Genomic DNA, 17,557 nt, shown 5'->3' on the forward strand with positions numbered 1-17,557 from the left:
GCTGGCAGCCTGCTGGGCCACCCTGTTGTGAACCTGTCACTCTTGACTCTGATGTCCAAGCAATGTGAGGACATCATGTTTGGAAAGAAGAGCTAAGAGCTGAGGATATTTCTGTGAAATCAATAGCTCTGTTTATTTCTCTGGCTGTCAGAACACTGGGAGTCCCTGCTGCCAGCATCCTGCTGGGCTCTGGAGCCCTTAGGACCAGGGAATAGGCTGTGAGCAGGGGTCCCCAAACCCTTACTCTTTCCCAGGAGACTGAGTGCGTTTGAGCCCTGCTCAAGTCTGTCAGTGATCTCAGCAACTGGGTGAATTATGTCTCTGTTAACACCTCTGTCTTCATGCCAGGACTTGTTTATTTTACAGACAGATGCCTGTTTCCTCTTCACGGCCTGTTAGTGCCTCAAAGTGACATTGATGAGGCTTGACAGTGTGATTGCTCGCGTGTGGGAGGCAAGAAAACAGAGAAGTAAAGGGCATGTGATTTCAAAACATAAGGACTTAGGTTCAAATCCTGCCCCTGCCACTTAGCTCTGAGCTGAAGCAAGTCCCTTAACTACTCTGAGCCTGTACATTGGTGATAATAACAGGATTTACCTACAGGGCTATTATGTGGATTAAATAAGAAAATACACGTACATTGGCATGGAAGAATCAACTAATATATACTCATCATTGCTGTTCCTTTTCTCATTCTTCCTCAACTCTGATGAATTGTTTTAGCTCCCATTAGATGGATTAACAAGTCCCTAAAGATGATTAAATTAACAAACCAGTGGGTTGGGAGCTGAAATGTCCCTGTGGATTTAGCAGACATTTAGTGAGCTGACATCCTACTCGGTGTCCAAGTCCTGTTCTAGAAGTGGGTGGCGGGACAGAGGGGCAGGAAATCAGGGCCTGCCTCGGTTGAATTCACTGTCCAGTGCGGAAACAGTCCTCTATGCGCACACTAGCAGCTCAGTGAGTAAGGGCTGTGATGGAGGTGGTCCCAAAGGCTGAGGTTTGCCTAGAAGAGTCAGGAGACTCAGTAAAAATGCTCAGGGAAGGCCAGTTTTGGCACTGGGGAAGAAAGGCTGGATGTAAGTGTCACGTGGTAATGTGCTGGTCATCCATGAATTCAGTAGGCAAAGAACACCTGTTGCACACAGAGTGATATTACTTCAAACTTCCACAGACATTTTCATTCAATGATAGGCGTTAGCCTACCCATGGTAGTCTAAATCATGACAGGTATCTTGAGCCAATACTGCTTAAATTTCACAAGACTTGTCTGGGAGGGAAAATTTAAAACACACACACACACACACACTATGTAATATATATTTATATATAATTATAATATTTACATTTTATTTATAATCAGCCAAAGTCCAACAAAGGACAGAACTCACCAGAGGTCGTTTAAATGAAAATATGTTAATGAGGGGTGTGAACAGGGCTGAGGGAACAAACAAGGAATGAAGCATCCAGGCACAGTGGACAGCCCTGGGAAACAGGGGCTTCTGTGATCCAGCTTCAACCAGAAGATGAGGACAATACTCCCAGGGATGGCAGAGCAATGAGGTGCAAGGAACCTGGGTCCCTGCACAACCTCTGGGAGCTGAGTCTCCTCACCTGTCCGGACTGCCCACCTACCACTGTAGCAGTGACATGAGAGAGAAGCTGTTTACGCCACTACATTTTGGAGTCTCTGTCACAGTAACTTAGCCTGTAGTCTAGAGCATTCAAAGGCCAGTGTGGTTCAAGAGAGTGAGGGATAGAATGTCAGCAGATCAGGGCTTCGTGGCCATGGTAAGGAGTTTGGCTTTCATTCTAGGGAGGAGGCTTGCATGATTTGATTTGCATTTTAACTGGCAAGTGGGGAATGGAATGTGGAGAGCAGAAGGTGAACTAGTGAGGGGGCTAATCTGGTTGTCCCGGCAGGAGAGGCTGGTTGCTTGGTCAATGTGTGCTTGTAGCGGAGCTTGTGAAAAGTGAGTCATTCTGGGTATGTCTTGATGGTAGATTATAAAGGATTACCTGATGAATTTAACTTTGAGGGGTTTGTATGTTCAGGAATAAATGAATAATATAAAGTGCCTAACACAGGCCCTAGCACATAACTCTTGTTGTTAAGGGCTTTCTGACCCTAATGATGTAAATTTTCCCTCTGCAAGATGCTAATGGATTGAGTTAAGAAAGAAGTGTATGTTTTCTTGAGCAACTCACTACTTCAGTGTCTGAGCACATGTTCTCAGACTGTCCCTGAGACCAGTCTTGGGGAAGGACAGTGGGCATACCCAGGACCTGGAGAGACTCTCATTGCTGGTTTGAAATGGGTCGAAAATTTACTCACTCAGCCCATCTCCCTGCAGCACCTCTTACATGGTAGGCAGTGCTCTAAAACTGAGGGAAAAGTAATGACAAGATGTCCTGTGTCACTGCCCTCATGTTGCTGCCCTTCTTCTCTCTGAGATGGACAAAGAAAGTGAGGTACCTTTATCCTCCTGTAACTCTAAACTTCCCTGCAGGCCACACCCTACCTTGCTGGGAATTTAGGACACTTAATTTGCTAAATAATAATATCCCAGTCTCTTCCCAGGTAAATGCTCAAGCTCACAGACTCCTCTTCCCCAAATGGATTATGGATATGCATCAGGGTTCCCTGCAAGAGGCAAAGTGTGGGACAGCACCCTGCTGCTGTGGGGCCCCTTGGGCTTGGCTACTGCTTACGTTGGGCAAACTTGTCTCCTTCCAGATGCCTACATGGATAAAGAGCAAAGAACCCCACTTCTCATTTATCCCTGGACACTGTCTTAGAGAACAGAAGTCACCATCTGTAAGGCCTCATTGCCACCTGCCCCCTCCTCTGTCCCCTTCTTCGACCATCCAACTTTCTTTTACTTTCTTACCAGAACATCCTCTGGGCCTCCTGAGACTGGATTTGGTCTCCCTTCCCATTTCTCTGGGGCCATAATGGCAAAATGACTTCCAGTAGGGTTGACTGGTTTACAAATAAATTTTTAGTATAAGTATGTCCTCTGCAAAATTTTGGACATATTTATACTAAAAAATTATTTGTTGCTTATCTGAAATTCAAATGTAACTGGGGTCCTATATTTTATTTGGTGACCCTACTTGGAAACTTGACTATGGGCGGAAGAATGGTAAATGCAGCCATTTAGTATTTTCAAAATTCTATTCCTGATCAAGGCTTCACCCCTGCTGGCCTCTTGGCTGGATGGACCTAGAGCAGCTTCAGAAAGGAGGATGTCCCCCACCATCTCCCCAGCACGGGTCATTTCCTGTTCCTTAGAGGAACCCATCATGTGTTTTGTTTTGTGTGTGTGTGTGTGTGTGTGTGTATACAGAGGCGGGGACAAGGAGCGGGTAGTAAAGGAACCAACTCTGGCTTCCTGCCCGGCATTCCCCAGTCACACTAGGCAGGCCTCCCTGGAATGTGGGTAGCCCCATCCTGCTGGCAAAGTGATTGCTTACCTAGAACTTTTATGAGGACATTTTTATTGAGCTGTAATTGAAAAGAAAAAAACTCCAAGACATTCCAGAGTTTTCTTGTAAGTCTGCTTCAGGAGTGTGTGTGTGTGTGTGTGTGTGTACACATGGGACATTTAACTTTTCTCTCTCTCTAAATTAGGTTCCAGAATAAAGATGAGCTGGGAGTCTGAAGAGCCTGTAAAACTCTTTTCATTAAGCAAATGTTCTAGTGTTTGGAGAATTGGAGTTTTATGTAAAAGGACTGCATTTGTCATTACAGCCTAATATCCTAATGTAAGTTTACAACCACACTTAAGAAACCTGTAATAGAATGCAGTGCCTGCTTTGTATGTAAAACTGCTTGGCAGAAGTTTATAAATCATAAACATCTATTTAAAAGAATGTGGGTGGGGGGGGCGGAAGATGGCGGCGTGAGTAGAGCAGCGGAAATCTCCTCCCAAAACAACATATATCTATGAAAATATAACAAAGACAACCCTTCCTAGAAATAAAGACCAGAGGACACAGGACAATATCCAGACCGCATCCACACCTGAGAGAACCCAGCGCCTCGCGAAGGGGGTAAGATACAAGCCCCGGCCCCGCGGGAGCCGAGCGCCCCTCCCCCCAGCTCCCGGCGGGAGAAGAGCAGGCAGAGCGGGAGGGAGACGGAGCCCAGGGCTGCCGAACACCCAGCCCCAGCCATCCGGGCCAGAGTGCAGGGCCCTCGATACTGGGAAAACAGGACAGCAAGAACAGTGAGCAGGCACTGGAGGCTGGGCGACAGAGGACATAAGAAAAGCGCGCGACCATTTTTTTTTTTTGCTTTTTTGCTGCTTTGTTTTGGCGAGCGCTTTTTGGAAGTCTTAAAGGGACAGGGACCCCAATATTAGGGAAACAGGGCAGAAAGACCGGTGAGCAGAGGCCTGAGGCTGGCACCGGAGAATAAAGAAAAACGAACGACCACCTTTTTTTTTTTAATTTAATTAAATTTTTTTTTTTTTTTTTTTAATTAAAAAAAATTTTTTTTTTGTTTTTGTTTTTTTTTGTGGTCGTTGTTTTGTTTTGGCGGGTGCCTTTTGGAAGTCTTAAAGGGGCAGGGCGGGCCACTTAATCCAGAGGTAGGGAATCCGGGATCTCTGGGCACCCTAACCCCTGGGCTGCAGGGAGCAGGGAGGCCCCTTACGGAGATAAATAGCCTCCCAGCAGCTCCTGCTCCAACGCGACTCCACCATTTTGGAGTAGCTGCCCGAGCCAGGCCACGCCCACAGCAACAGCGGAGATTAACTCCATAGCAGCCGGGCAGGAAGCAGAAGCCCTGTCTGCGCGCAGCTGCGCAGCACAAGCCACTAGAGGCCGCTGTTCTCCCAGGAGAGGAGGGCCACAAACCAACAAGAAAGGAAGTCCTTCCAGCCGTCACTCGTCCCAGTTCTGCAGACTATTCCTATCACCATGAAAAGGCAAAGCTACAGGCAGACAAAGATCACAGAGACAACACCAGAGAAGGAGACAGACCTAACCAGTCTTCCTGAAAAAGAATTCAAAATAAGAATCATAAACATGCTGACAGAGATGCAGAGAAATACGCAAGAGAAATGGGATGAAGTCCGGAAGGAGATCACAGATGCCAGAAAGGAGATCGCAGAAATGAAACAAACTCTGGAAGGGTTTATAAGCAGAATGGATAGAATGCAAGAGGCCATTGATGGAATTGAAATCAGAGAACAGGAACGCATGGAAGCTGACATAGAGAGAGACAAAAGGATCTCCAGGAATGAAACAATATTAAGAGAACTGTGTGACCAATCTAAAAGGAGCAATATCCGTATTATAGGGGTCCCAGAAGAAGAGGAGAGAGGCAAAGAGATGGAAAGTATCTTAGAAGAAATAATTGCTGAAAACTTCCCCACACTGGGGGAGGAAGTAATCAAACAGACCACGGAAATACACAGAACCCCCAACAGAAAGGATCCAATAAGGGCAACACCAAGACACATAATAATTAAAATGGCAAAGATCAAGGACAAGGAAAGAGTGTTAAAGGCAGCTAGAGAGAAAAAGGTCACCTATAAAGGGAAACCCATCAGGCTAACGTCAGATTTCTCAACAGAAACCCTACAGGCCAGAAGAGAATGGCATGATATATTTAATACAATGAAACAGAAGGGCCTTGAACCAAGGATACTGTATCCAGCACGACTATCATTCAAATATGACGGTGGGATTAAACAATTCCCAGACAAACAAAAGCTGAGGGAATTTGCTTTCCACAAACCACCTCTACAGAACATCTTACAGGGACTGCTCTAGATGGGAGCACTCCTAGAAAGAGCACAGCACAAAACACCCAACATATGAAGAATCGAGGAGGAGGAACAAGAAGGGAGAGAAGAAAAGAATCTCCAGACAGTGTATATAACAGCTCAATAAGCGAGCTAAGTTAGGCAGTAAGATAGTAAAGAGGCTAACCTTGAACCTTTGGTAACCACGAATTTAAAGCCTGCAATGGCAATAAGTACATATCTTTCAATAGTCACCCTAAATGTTAATGGGTTGAATGCACCAATCAAAAGACACAGAGTAACAGAATGGATAAAAAAGCAAGACCCATCTATATGCTGCTTACAAGAAACTCACCTCAAACCCAAAGACATGTACAGACTAAAAGTCAAGGGATGGAAAAACATATTTCAAGCAAACAACAGTGAGAAGAAAGCAGGGGTTGCAGTACTAATATCAGACAAAATAGACTTCAAAACAAAGAAAGTAACAAGAGATAAAGAAGGACACTACATAATGATAAAGGGCTCAGTCAAACAAGAGGATATAACCATTCTAAATATATATGCACCCAACACAGGAGCACCAGCATATGTGAAACAAATACTAACAGAACTAAAGGGGGATATAGACTGCAATGCATTCATTCTAGGAGACTTCAACACACCACTCACCCCAAAGGATAGATCTACCGGGCAGAAAATAAGTAAGGACACGGAAGCACTGAACAACACAGTAGAGCAGATGGACCTAATAGACATCTATAGAACTCTACATCCAAAAGCAGCGGGATATACATTCTTCTCAAGTGCACATGGAACATTCTCCAGAATAGACCACATACTAGGCCACAAAAAGAGCCTCAGAAAATTCCAAAAGATTGAAATCCTACCAACCAACTTTTCAGACCACAAAGGCATAAAACTAGAAATAAACTGTACAAAGAAAGCAAAGAGGCTCACAAAGACATGGAGGCTTAACAACACGCTCCTAAATAATCAATGGATCAATGACCAAATCAAAATGGAGATCCAGCAATATATGGAAACAAATGACAACAACAACACTAAGCCCCAACTTCTGTGGGACACAGCAAAAGCAGTCTTAAGAGGAAAGTATATAGCAATCCAAGCATATTTAAAAAAGGAAGAGCAATCCCAAATGAATGGTCTAATGTCACAATTATCGAAATTGGAAAAAGAAGAACAGATGAGGCCTAAGGTCAGCAGAAGGAGGGACATAATAAAGATCAGAGAAGAAATAAATAAAATTGAGAAGAATAAAACAATAGCAAAAATCAATGAAACCAAGAGCTGGTTCTTCGAGAAAATAAACAAAATAGATAAGCCTCTAGCCAGACTTATTAAGAAGAAAAGAGAGTCAACACAAATCAACAGTATCAGAAACGAGAAAGGAAAAATCACGACAGACCCCACGGAAATGCAAAGAATTATTGGAGAATACTATGAAAACCTATATGCTAAAAAGCTGGGAAACCTAGGAGAAATGGACAACTTCCTAGAAAAATATAACCTTCCAAGATTGACCCAGGAAGAAACAGAAAATCTAAACAGACCAATTACCAGCAACGAAATTGAAGAGGTAATCAAAAAACTACCAAAGAACAAAACCCCCGGGCCAGATGGATTTACCTCGGAATTTTATCAGACATACAGGGAAGACATAATACCCATTCTCCTTAAAGTTTTCCAAAAAATAGAGGAGGAGGGGATACTCCCAAACTCATTCTATGAAGCTAACATCACCCTAATACCAAAAGCAGGCAAAGACACCACCAAAAAAGAAAACTACAGACCAATATCCCTGATGAACGTAGATGCAAAAATACTCAACAAAATATTAGCAAACCGAATTCAAAAATACATCAAAAGGATCATACACCATGACCAAGTGGGATTCATTCCAGGGATGCAAGGATGGTACAACATTCGAAAGTCCATCAACATCATCCACCACATCAACAAAAAGAAAGACAAAAACCACATGATCATCTCCATAGATGCTGAAAAAGCATTTGACAAAGTTCAACATCCATTCATGTTAAAAACTCTCAGCAAAATGGGAATAGAGGGCAAGTACCTCAACATAATAAAGGCCATATATGATAAACCCACAGCCAACATTATATTGAACAGCGAGAAGCTGAAAGCATTTCCTCTGAGATCGGGAACTAGACAGGGATGCCCACTCTCTCCACTGTTATTTAACATAGTACTGGAGGTCCTAGCCACGGCAATCAGACAAAATAAAGAAATACAAGGAATCCAGATTGGTAAAGAAGAAGTTAAACTGTCACTATTTGCAGATGACATGATACTGTACATAAAAAAGCCTAAAGACTCCACCCCAAAACTACTAGAACTGATATCGGAATACAGCAAAGTTGCAGGATACAAAATCAACACACAGAAATCTGTGGCTTTCCTATATACTAATAATGAACCAACAGAGAGAGAAATCAGGAAAACAACTCCATTCACAATTGCATCAAAAAAAATAAAATACCTAGGAATAAACCTAACCAAAGAAGTGAAAGACTTATACTCTGAAAACTACAAATCACTCTTAAGAGAAATTAAAGGGGACACTAACAGATGGAAACTCATCCCATGCTCGTGGCTCGGAAGAATTAATATCGTTAAAATGGCCATCCTGCCCAAAGCAATATACAGATTTGATGCAATCCCTATGAAACTACCAGCAACATTCTTCAATGAACTGGAACAAATAATTCAAAAATTCATATGGAAACACCAAAGACCCCGAATAGCCAAAGCAATCCTGAGAAAGAAGAATAAAGTAGGTGGGATCTCACTCCCCAACTTCAAGCTCTACTATAAAGCCATAGTAATCAAGACAATTTGGTACTGGCACAAGAGCAGAGCCACAGACCAATGGAACAGACTAGAGAATCCAGACATTAACCCAGACATATATGGTCAATTAATATTTGATAAAGGAGCCATGGACATACAATGGCGAAATGACAGTCTCTTCAACAGGTGGTGCTGGCAAAACTGGACAGCTACATGTAGGAGAATGAAACTGGACCATTGTCTAACCCCATATACAAAAGTAAACTCAAAATGGATCAAAGACCTGAATGTAAGCCATGAAACCATTAAACTCCTGGAAGAAAACATAGGCGAAAACCTCTTAGACATAAACATGAGTGACCTCTTCTTGAACATATCTCCCCGGGCAAGGAAAACAACAGCAAAAATGAGTAAGTGGGACTATATTAAGCTGAAAAGCTTCTGTACAGCAAAAGACACCATCAATAGAACAAGAAGGATCCCTACAGTATGGGAGAATATATTTGAAAATGACACATCCGATAAAGGCTTGACGTCCAGAATATATAAGGAGCTCTCACGCCTCAACAAACAAAAAACAAATAACCCAATTAAAAAATGGGCAGAGGAACTGAACAGACAGTTCTCCAAAAAAGAAATACAGATGGCCAACAGACACATGAAAAGATGCTCCACATCGCTAATTATCAGAGAAATGCAAATTAAAACTACAATGAGGTATCACCTCACACCAGTAAGGATGGCTGCCATCCAAAAGACAAACAACAACAAATGTTGGCGAGGCTGTGGAGAAAGGGGAACCCTCCTACACTGCTGGTGGGAATGTAAGTTAGTTCAACCATTGTGGAAAGCAGTATGGAGGTACATCAAAATGCTCAAAACAGACTTACCATTTGACCCAGGAATTCCACTCCTAGGAATTTACCCTAAGAATGCAGCAATCAAGTTTGAGAAAGACAGATGCACCCCTATGTTTATTGCAGCACTATTTACAATAGCCAAGAATTGGAAGCAACCTAAATGTCCATCAATAGATGAATGGATAAAGAAGATGTGGTACATATACACAATGGAATACTACTCAGCTATAAGAAAAGGGCAAATCCAATCATTTGCAGCAACATGGATGGAGCTGGAGGGTATTATGCTCAGTGAAACAAGCCAAGCGGAGAAAGAGAAATACCAAATGATTTCACTTATCTGTGGAATATAAGAACAAAGGAAAAACTGAAGGAACAAAACAGCAGCAGAATCACAGAACTCAAGAATGGACTAACAGGTACCAAAGGGAAAGGGACTGGGGAGGATGGGTGGGTAGGGAGGGATAAGGGGGGGAGAAGTAGGGGGGTATTAAGATTAACATGCATGGGGGGGTAGGAGAAAAGGGAGGGCTGTACAACACAGAGAAGGCAAGTAGTGATTCTACAACATATTGCTATGCTGATGGACAGTGACTGTAAAGGGGTTTATAGGGGAGACCTGGTATAGGGGAGAGCCTAGTAAACATAATATTCGTCATGTAAGTGTAGATTAGTGATAGCAAAAAAAAAAAAAAAAAGGGCAGTTCCTGTGTGGTAACCTCCAACGAGTTCTACACAAGGGTATAAAGGGCATATAAAAGTGTAGGCAAAGGGTCTGTTTGTGTTTATACAGAGGATCAAAGCCTAATAGGGCTACCCCGAAAATGAACTAAGATACGATATGAAAAAGAACTTCCAACATCTGCACCCTCTGGAAGACTCATGCCAGAAGATGATCATCAAAAAAACCCCAACAAAGATCCACGCACTGCTACAGCTGTAGATGCACTCATCCCACCAGTTCCTGGACCTGCCATGGGAATGAGGAAGGAGATATCTAAGCTGGCCTGTGCATACAGTAAAACAACAAAATTGGACTGGATCTATACTGTTGGAACTCAACCAAGAATTTGGAGAAGTGCAAATTGTAGCGCTCCAAAGTCTTACAACTACAAACTATTTATTGTTAAAAGAACATATGGCATGTGAACAGTCCCCAGGAATGGGTTGTTTTAATTTGTCTGATTTCTCTCAGACTGTTCAAGTTCATTTGGACAATATCCACCATATCATAGATAAGTTTTCACAAATGCCTAAGGTGCCTAACTGGTTTTCTTGGTTTCACTGCAGATGGCTGGTAATTACAGATATGCTTTGGTTATGTAACTATACTCCTATTATGTTAATGTGTGTGTGCAATTTAAGTAGTAGCTTAAAACCTATACATGCTGAAGTTACTCTACAAGAAGATATATCAAAGAAATAATCAATCTTCCCATGTTTTCTTCCGCCTGCTACTTCTATAGCTTTTCTTCTTCCTTCCTAATTACAACCCTTAAATAGAATTCGTGCCTCATATCAAATTTACCGAGTATCATAATTCTTCCAAGTGGTAAAGATACCTCAAGACAAATGCTGGGCACAGAAGCCACAGGGCATAAATATGCAAAGAAGTAAAAAGCTAACTTTTTCAAACAATAAGGCTTCTCTCTCACTCACCAACTTCACATTTCCCTGTATGGCCCCGGAAGATGACTGGTTAGCCAGAGACGGGTAAGATTCCTCAAGGGAGGAACAACCTAAGACAGGCACAGTCGCAGGGGGGCCATCAGGTGAGAAATTGGGGATCAACAGAGGTGAGGCTTAGAACCTCACCCCCCCGTTCTGAGAGAAATCTTCTGCATACGTGGATGTTTTATTGCCCTGGTCTAGCTTGGATTAACACATAGTCTACAGGCACACACCTGATCATCTACATGTGCTCTCTTACAACACTAAACTATGTTTTCTACCTTTATCTTGTATCTACCTACCACTTCAGCATTTTATTAAAAATAATAATAATAAAGAGAGAAATGTGGTATCCACATATAAATCAAGTATAAAAACCAAATGAGTATTCATATTTGAACTGACTGTTTATAGTTCCTAATGCATGAGCAAAACCGAAAGTTTCTGTGATGACTGCCCTTGTACTGTTCACTATGTAACTTATTCATTATGTAAGAATTTGTTCTACATGTAAAAACTTGTTTGTTATGCCTCAGAAGATTGGAGACTGACAAAAATTAGGCTTGGGGTGGAATAATGATTGTGCATTGAGCATTGACTCCCCTATACAGAATTTTATTGTCGTTAACAACCATTTGATCAATAAATATGAGAGATGCCCTCACAAAAAAAAAAAAAAAAAAAAAAAAAAAGGACAGACTTCCAATGGTAAAATAAATTAGTAACCGGGATGTAATGTATAGCATAAGGAATATAGTCAAGATATTGTAACAGCCTGGTAGGGTGATAGCTGGAACCTAGAATTATGTATATAAATGTTCTACCACTGTGTTGTACACTTGAAACTCATGTAATGTAATACTGTGTGTCAACTACCCTTCAATAAAAAATAATTATTATAAAAAAAAAAAAAAAAAAAAAAGAATGTGAAAGTAAGTCCAGATGACAGCCTTTTAAAAAGAGGCTGGTCTTGACAACCCCTTTGTGCCCCACTGCCGCTCTGAGAAGCTGCAAAAAGTGTATCTCTCTTGGGTTCTGTGTGGCCAGTCCTCGCACCCCCCGCACAGGAGAGATGGAGATCTTTCTTCCCAAACCCCTGGTTGTTTCAGCAGGAAGGAAAGAAACTCAAGCTTTGGCTGAGTACCTACTGAGTGCGGGGCACTGGGCTATTTCTCCATTTCCATCCTCACAAAAGACCTGTGCGATGCTGTCATCCTTCCCATATCTGCACCTGAGAAAAGTGAGGTTCAGAGGAGTTTGTCTGCCCAGGCTCACATAGCTGGTTAGAGGAGGGTCTGAATGAAACCCAAGTCCACGTGTATCCAATGCTCCTGTTCTTCCTGCCTCTCCGTTCCCACCCTGGACAGCCCAGCTCAGTGGTGGTGGGCATGTTCTGACCCCCTTGGTCAGAGACATATTGCTACTTCTCAGGAGAGACAAAGCTGGACTGAGAGTGACAAAGGTCAGGCCAGCCACCTCTGTATGTGGCCATTTCTGGGACAGGCCTGAATCCACTGACCCATGTCCTACCAAAAGGGCTCATTCTTGTCAGGCCATGCCTGTGGTCAGATTACAGTTTATGAGATGAATAGATGAGCTTCTTTGGGGTACCAAAAGATAGAATCAAGTGACCTCAGAGATTCATTGTATGAACACACTTGAAGACAAGAAGCCTCCTGGAGAATGGGAATGTCTCCCAGGGTACTCTAGGACTCTGGTGACCAGGTTACCATGAGGTCCCCTCAAGGGCAGGCTGCTCTTCACTCCAGGGCCTTGGCTTTATAGGGACTGGACTCTTCTCTGCTTGCCTTCTGGTACTCCTGGCACCATCAGTTGATCCCTCTGCCTCTCTGCTTTGAGACTTCTGTTGCCCCACAGCTCCTGCATCCTGACTTCTCTGGGTACCTCCCCGAGCATCCTGCTACCTCTAACTCTCCAAGAGAGACGGATCCCACTGGGTGAGCAATCTTTTCTAGGAAAGAACACGCATCAGTGGCAGCCTCTTACCATAGTCAGCTCCGCAGACCTCTGCCTACCTGTGGCGTTAGGAGATTAAACGGTTAAGAACAGGTTTGGCTGCAAGAAACAGAGACTTGCAAAATAGTGGTTTAAACAAGATAAACATTTCTTTCTCTCTCGTTTAAATGAAGTGAGGAGGCAGAGGCTGTCCAGGACTAGCAGGCAGTTGAGTGGTGCCATTCATATCCAGGCAGTTTCAAGGAGTGGGAGAATCAAAGGACACACCCTTTCCCCTTTAAAGAGACTCATCAGGTGCTCCATACAGTAGTTCCACGTAAATCTCATTGATCAGAATGTAGTCACTTGGCCACACTTACCTGCAAGGGAAGTTGGGAGAGGTTCTACTTTAGCTGGGCACATTGCCACCCAGCTAACAATTGAGGTTGTTTACTGAAAGGGGAGGATAGATATGGGAGCAAGTAAAAGTCCGTGTCCATCCTGATGCAAACATCTATGGCTAGGACAGCAGAGCCATATGGTAGAGTGTGTGACACCAGGAATACCTCAGGAAGGGGTGCTGGCCTGGTGAGGGCCTTGCATAGACTGTCCAGAGTGCATATCTGTATCTGTGTGGTTTTAGGTCTAAAAGGAACTAGCAGCACCCCTCATCTCCCCGCAAGTTTCCCTTTAGTAGTCCTGCCTGCAAATTCATCATTCAAGTGAAGCAGAGTCTTCCCCAGCCCCTTTTATCAAAGTATGCACGTGATCCTGGGAAAATTAACCTGTCCTCAATTCTGTATACTTGTTTGTGTATTTTCTCACGTCTGCCTAATCAGCAGCCCTCCTCCCCAATCCCTGCCAGAGTCAGAATGGCCCTAGTTAGTCAAAAACACGAAGCTGGAACTCTGGGACGCTTGATAGCTAGTCTGGTGGCCTCCCAGCAGAGGGTCCCAGGGGTCTCACTGTAGGCGCAGAGGGAAAAGGAGGCAAAGCCAGAATACCTACCCAGGGATGTGAAAGGGCATTTTTGAGGAAGAGAGGGCACACAGTGGGCTGATAGAAGGCTTTGAAGTACAGGAAATCTCAGAACGGAGGGAATCCTAGCATCTCCCTAGGAGAAAGGGCCAGGCTGACCAGACATCAAATGGCTCAGGAAGCATGGACCTGGAGAATGACGCAGGAACCGGAGGGCGTAAACTGAGAAGAGCAGGGAGCTGAAGAGACGGAGAACACTGGCCGCTGGCTCCCTCTGCCGGCCAGAGAGGGCACTACCTGTGTAGGTAGGGGTTGGGTTGGGTATTTCCCTCTGAGTTTTCCTCAAACCAGGTTTCCCCAAGGCGCCAGGGGCTGCAGAGTCCCTACTGCAGCTGCCTTCCCCAACCCACCCCATCCCTCACCAGGGGAGGAAATGGAGGAGGCAGTTGTCAAGGCAAGGCTGGGAGCTGCAGGCCAGCGGACCCACAGGGGCCTCTGGTAGCCAGGAAACCTTGGGCCCTCAGCAAGTGACTGATGGCCTGGAAGGCAGGGTGACTGCAGCTTAGGAGAGAGGGAGGGGGAAAGAGGAGGTGATGTTCCCTTTCTGGCAGCCTCTCCACCGTGCCCATCACAAGTCCTTTGCCTCCAATATTCCTCCTGGGCCCCTAACGCTCTCTGGATTGGGGCTCTGGGCAGGTGTAAGCCAGGACTCTTGTCCCTGTGTCCCCCTGTGTATGTGGAAGCTCAGCTTCATGCACTCAGTAGGGTGTGGATGGAGGGGGCTGCTCTGCCCTTTCCTCACTCACACCCATTCCTCCCAGGCTATTTTAACGGTTAAAAGCCAGGGCTTTTGGTAAGAGTTGGCTCTGCTTCTGTGCCAGTTAACTATTATGTGTAGCAAGCTATCCCAGAATTTAGTGACTTAAAACAAGAGCATTTTCTTGTATCTCCTGATTTTGTGGTTCCTTAATCCAAGAAGCCTTGGGTGGGCTGTTGTTCTGTTCCATTTGGCATTGACAGAGGTCACTCAGTGCTATTAGCTGACAGATGTGCTGGTCTGAGGGGTCCAAAAGGGTCACTCAGACATCTCGTGCCATGGCAGTGAGGCTGGAGTGCTGATCCATCTGACCCTGTTGACCCATTTACACACACATGGCCTCTCCAGCATGGCAGACTCAGGGTAGTCAGATTTCTTGCACGGTGGTTCAGTGCTCCCAAAGAGAGTGTTCCAAGAGACCCAGGCAGAAGTTGCAAAGCATCTTATGGCCCAGCTTCAATGCCAAAATGCCGCTTCTATCACAAATTCCATCGGCAAGCAACTCACCAAGGCCAACCTAGAATGAAGGCTCAGGAAGTGTTTAAGGCAAATTCCTTGCTGACCAGCCCTGTGGTGTAATTCTACCACTGCTAGCTAAGTAAGCTTGAGAGTTTACTTACACTCTTTGAGCCTCAGTTTTCACGTCTATGAGGTGGGAATATTAACAATAGTATCTAGTTCTTAAGACTTATGAGAATTAAATGATTTTCTTGCATCAACACTTGCTGTGAAAACCCTGCTCATGATCACCACTATCTGCAGTTTCCTCTGCTTCTTAGCGCATTTCCCAGCCTCCCCTGCAGTTAGGTATGACATGTGACTGAGTTCTGGCCCACGGAACTACAGGGGACATGATATATCTAGCCACTACATTCTCCATGCTTGCTCCCTGGTCCCTTGCCCCATCAACCTGTATCATAAGGGAGAAATAAAGCTTTGTCACAGCCATTAGCCTACCCTGAAGAACGCGCTGGTATGTAATAAGCTGTCAGTTAAAGTTAGCTGCTTTCTGGCCTAACCCCTCTGTATTTGTGTTCTTGTCTGTAAAATGGGATGATGTTAGGACCTACCCTATGGGCTTATGAGGAGTGGATGAAAGAATATATAGTTTCATGGAATGGCTTAGGTCCTCTTTGATCACCATTATGTCTATAACACCATTATAACTAAACACTATAAACTACATCATCATTACCTTTTTCTTAAAACAAGATTATCCATAATAGAGCCTCTCTAAGGTTTTAAAAGTGTAACATGTGAATTTGCAGTTTAGACCTGAAGTCAATAATAATGGTACCATTGTAATTCACAATACTTCCTAAAATCCATTTCATGTGAGTTTCAAAACCTAAATATGTACAGAAGCATGTTTCTAATTTTAAAACTTATTTTTTAAATAGGGAAATACTTTAAGAATACAAAAAAAGTTATAACACCTTTATTTCCACAACTCAATGTGGTTAAATATTAACATTTTACTATATTTGATTTGTGTGCCTTTCTAAAGAAATAAAACACTATGAAACTAAAAAAAAAGAGAGAGAGAGAGAAGAAATGATGTATCTAAAAGCACTTAGCCTGGTGCTTTAGTGCCTGGCATATGCAAAGCAGTCAGTAATTGTCAAATATTTTTTAACTTTTTATTTTGAAATAATTTCATATTTACAGGGAGTTATAAAAATAGTAGAGACATTTCCTTTATACCTATCACCCAGCTTCCTCTAATGTTATCTTCTTACATAACCATGCATGTTTATCAAAGATATTAAAATTGGTGTGACACTATTCACTAAGCCACAGATTTTTTTCAGACTTCATCAATTTTTCCACTTATGTCCTTTTTCTGTTCTAGGTTCAGATCCAGGATGTCATGTTGCATTTAGGTCAGCTGATTTTTAATCACTCATTCATTCATTCAGTACTCTGAGAGTGCTGCCAGCTTTTAGCCCAAGACTGTGGGTTCTGTGTGATATATGAAGCCAAGAGCCCCTGTTCTTATGTACTATGTCAATAATCACAGCTCTCATTTTTTAGAGCTTTCCATACATTGTACAAAGCACTTTCTATAATCCCCACTTAATCCTTACAACAGTCCTCTATGTTGGCTGTTACTGCTCCCATGTTACAGATGGGGAAATTGAAGTATGGGGAGATTAACTGAGGTCAGAGGTAGGATTTGAACCCTAGTAATCAAACTTCAAAGTCATGCTCTTAACAATACCCCACTCCTTTCATGAGGCTGCTCTGAAGAAGAGGGGGAGCAGAAGCATTATCACTGACTTCCCAGGGCAAGTGTGGCAGGCAGGAAGGCTTCCTGGTGGAGGGGCCAGCCAGGAGCTCAACCTCTATTTTTTCAGATGCTCTAGGGAATGTTTGGCTTTCCTACCATCTGCCTTCTGAGGGCTTCCCTCCTCTTCCCCCTGCAGCCCCAGATTCTCCCCAGAAAGGTGACCTGCTGAAACTCAGCCCCAAGGTGTGGCTCTGTCCAGACTCTGGACACCCCACCCCATCCAGCAAGGGCAGGTTGCACGTACTCAGAGACCTGGATATTGATATGGAGACTCACTTCTGGAACCACTATTTTGGGTCCTGCTAGTGGTGTGTGAACAAGAAATAGCAACAAGGGCTGAGTGGTCAGGCAAAGGGGGGATCCAAAGGCCTTGCAAGTGGGCAGGCTGGGCCAC

This window comes from Manis pentadactyla, chromosome 8 (assembly GCF_030020395.1).
Source record: "Manis pentadactyla isolate mManPen7 chromosome 8, mManPen7.hap1, whole genome shotgun sequence".
Taxonomy (NCBI): Eukaryota; Metazoa; Chordata; class Mammalia; order Pholidota; family Manidae; genus Manis; species Manis pentadactyla.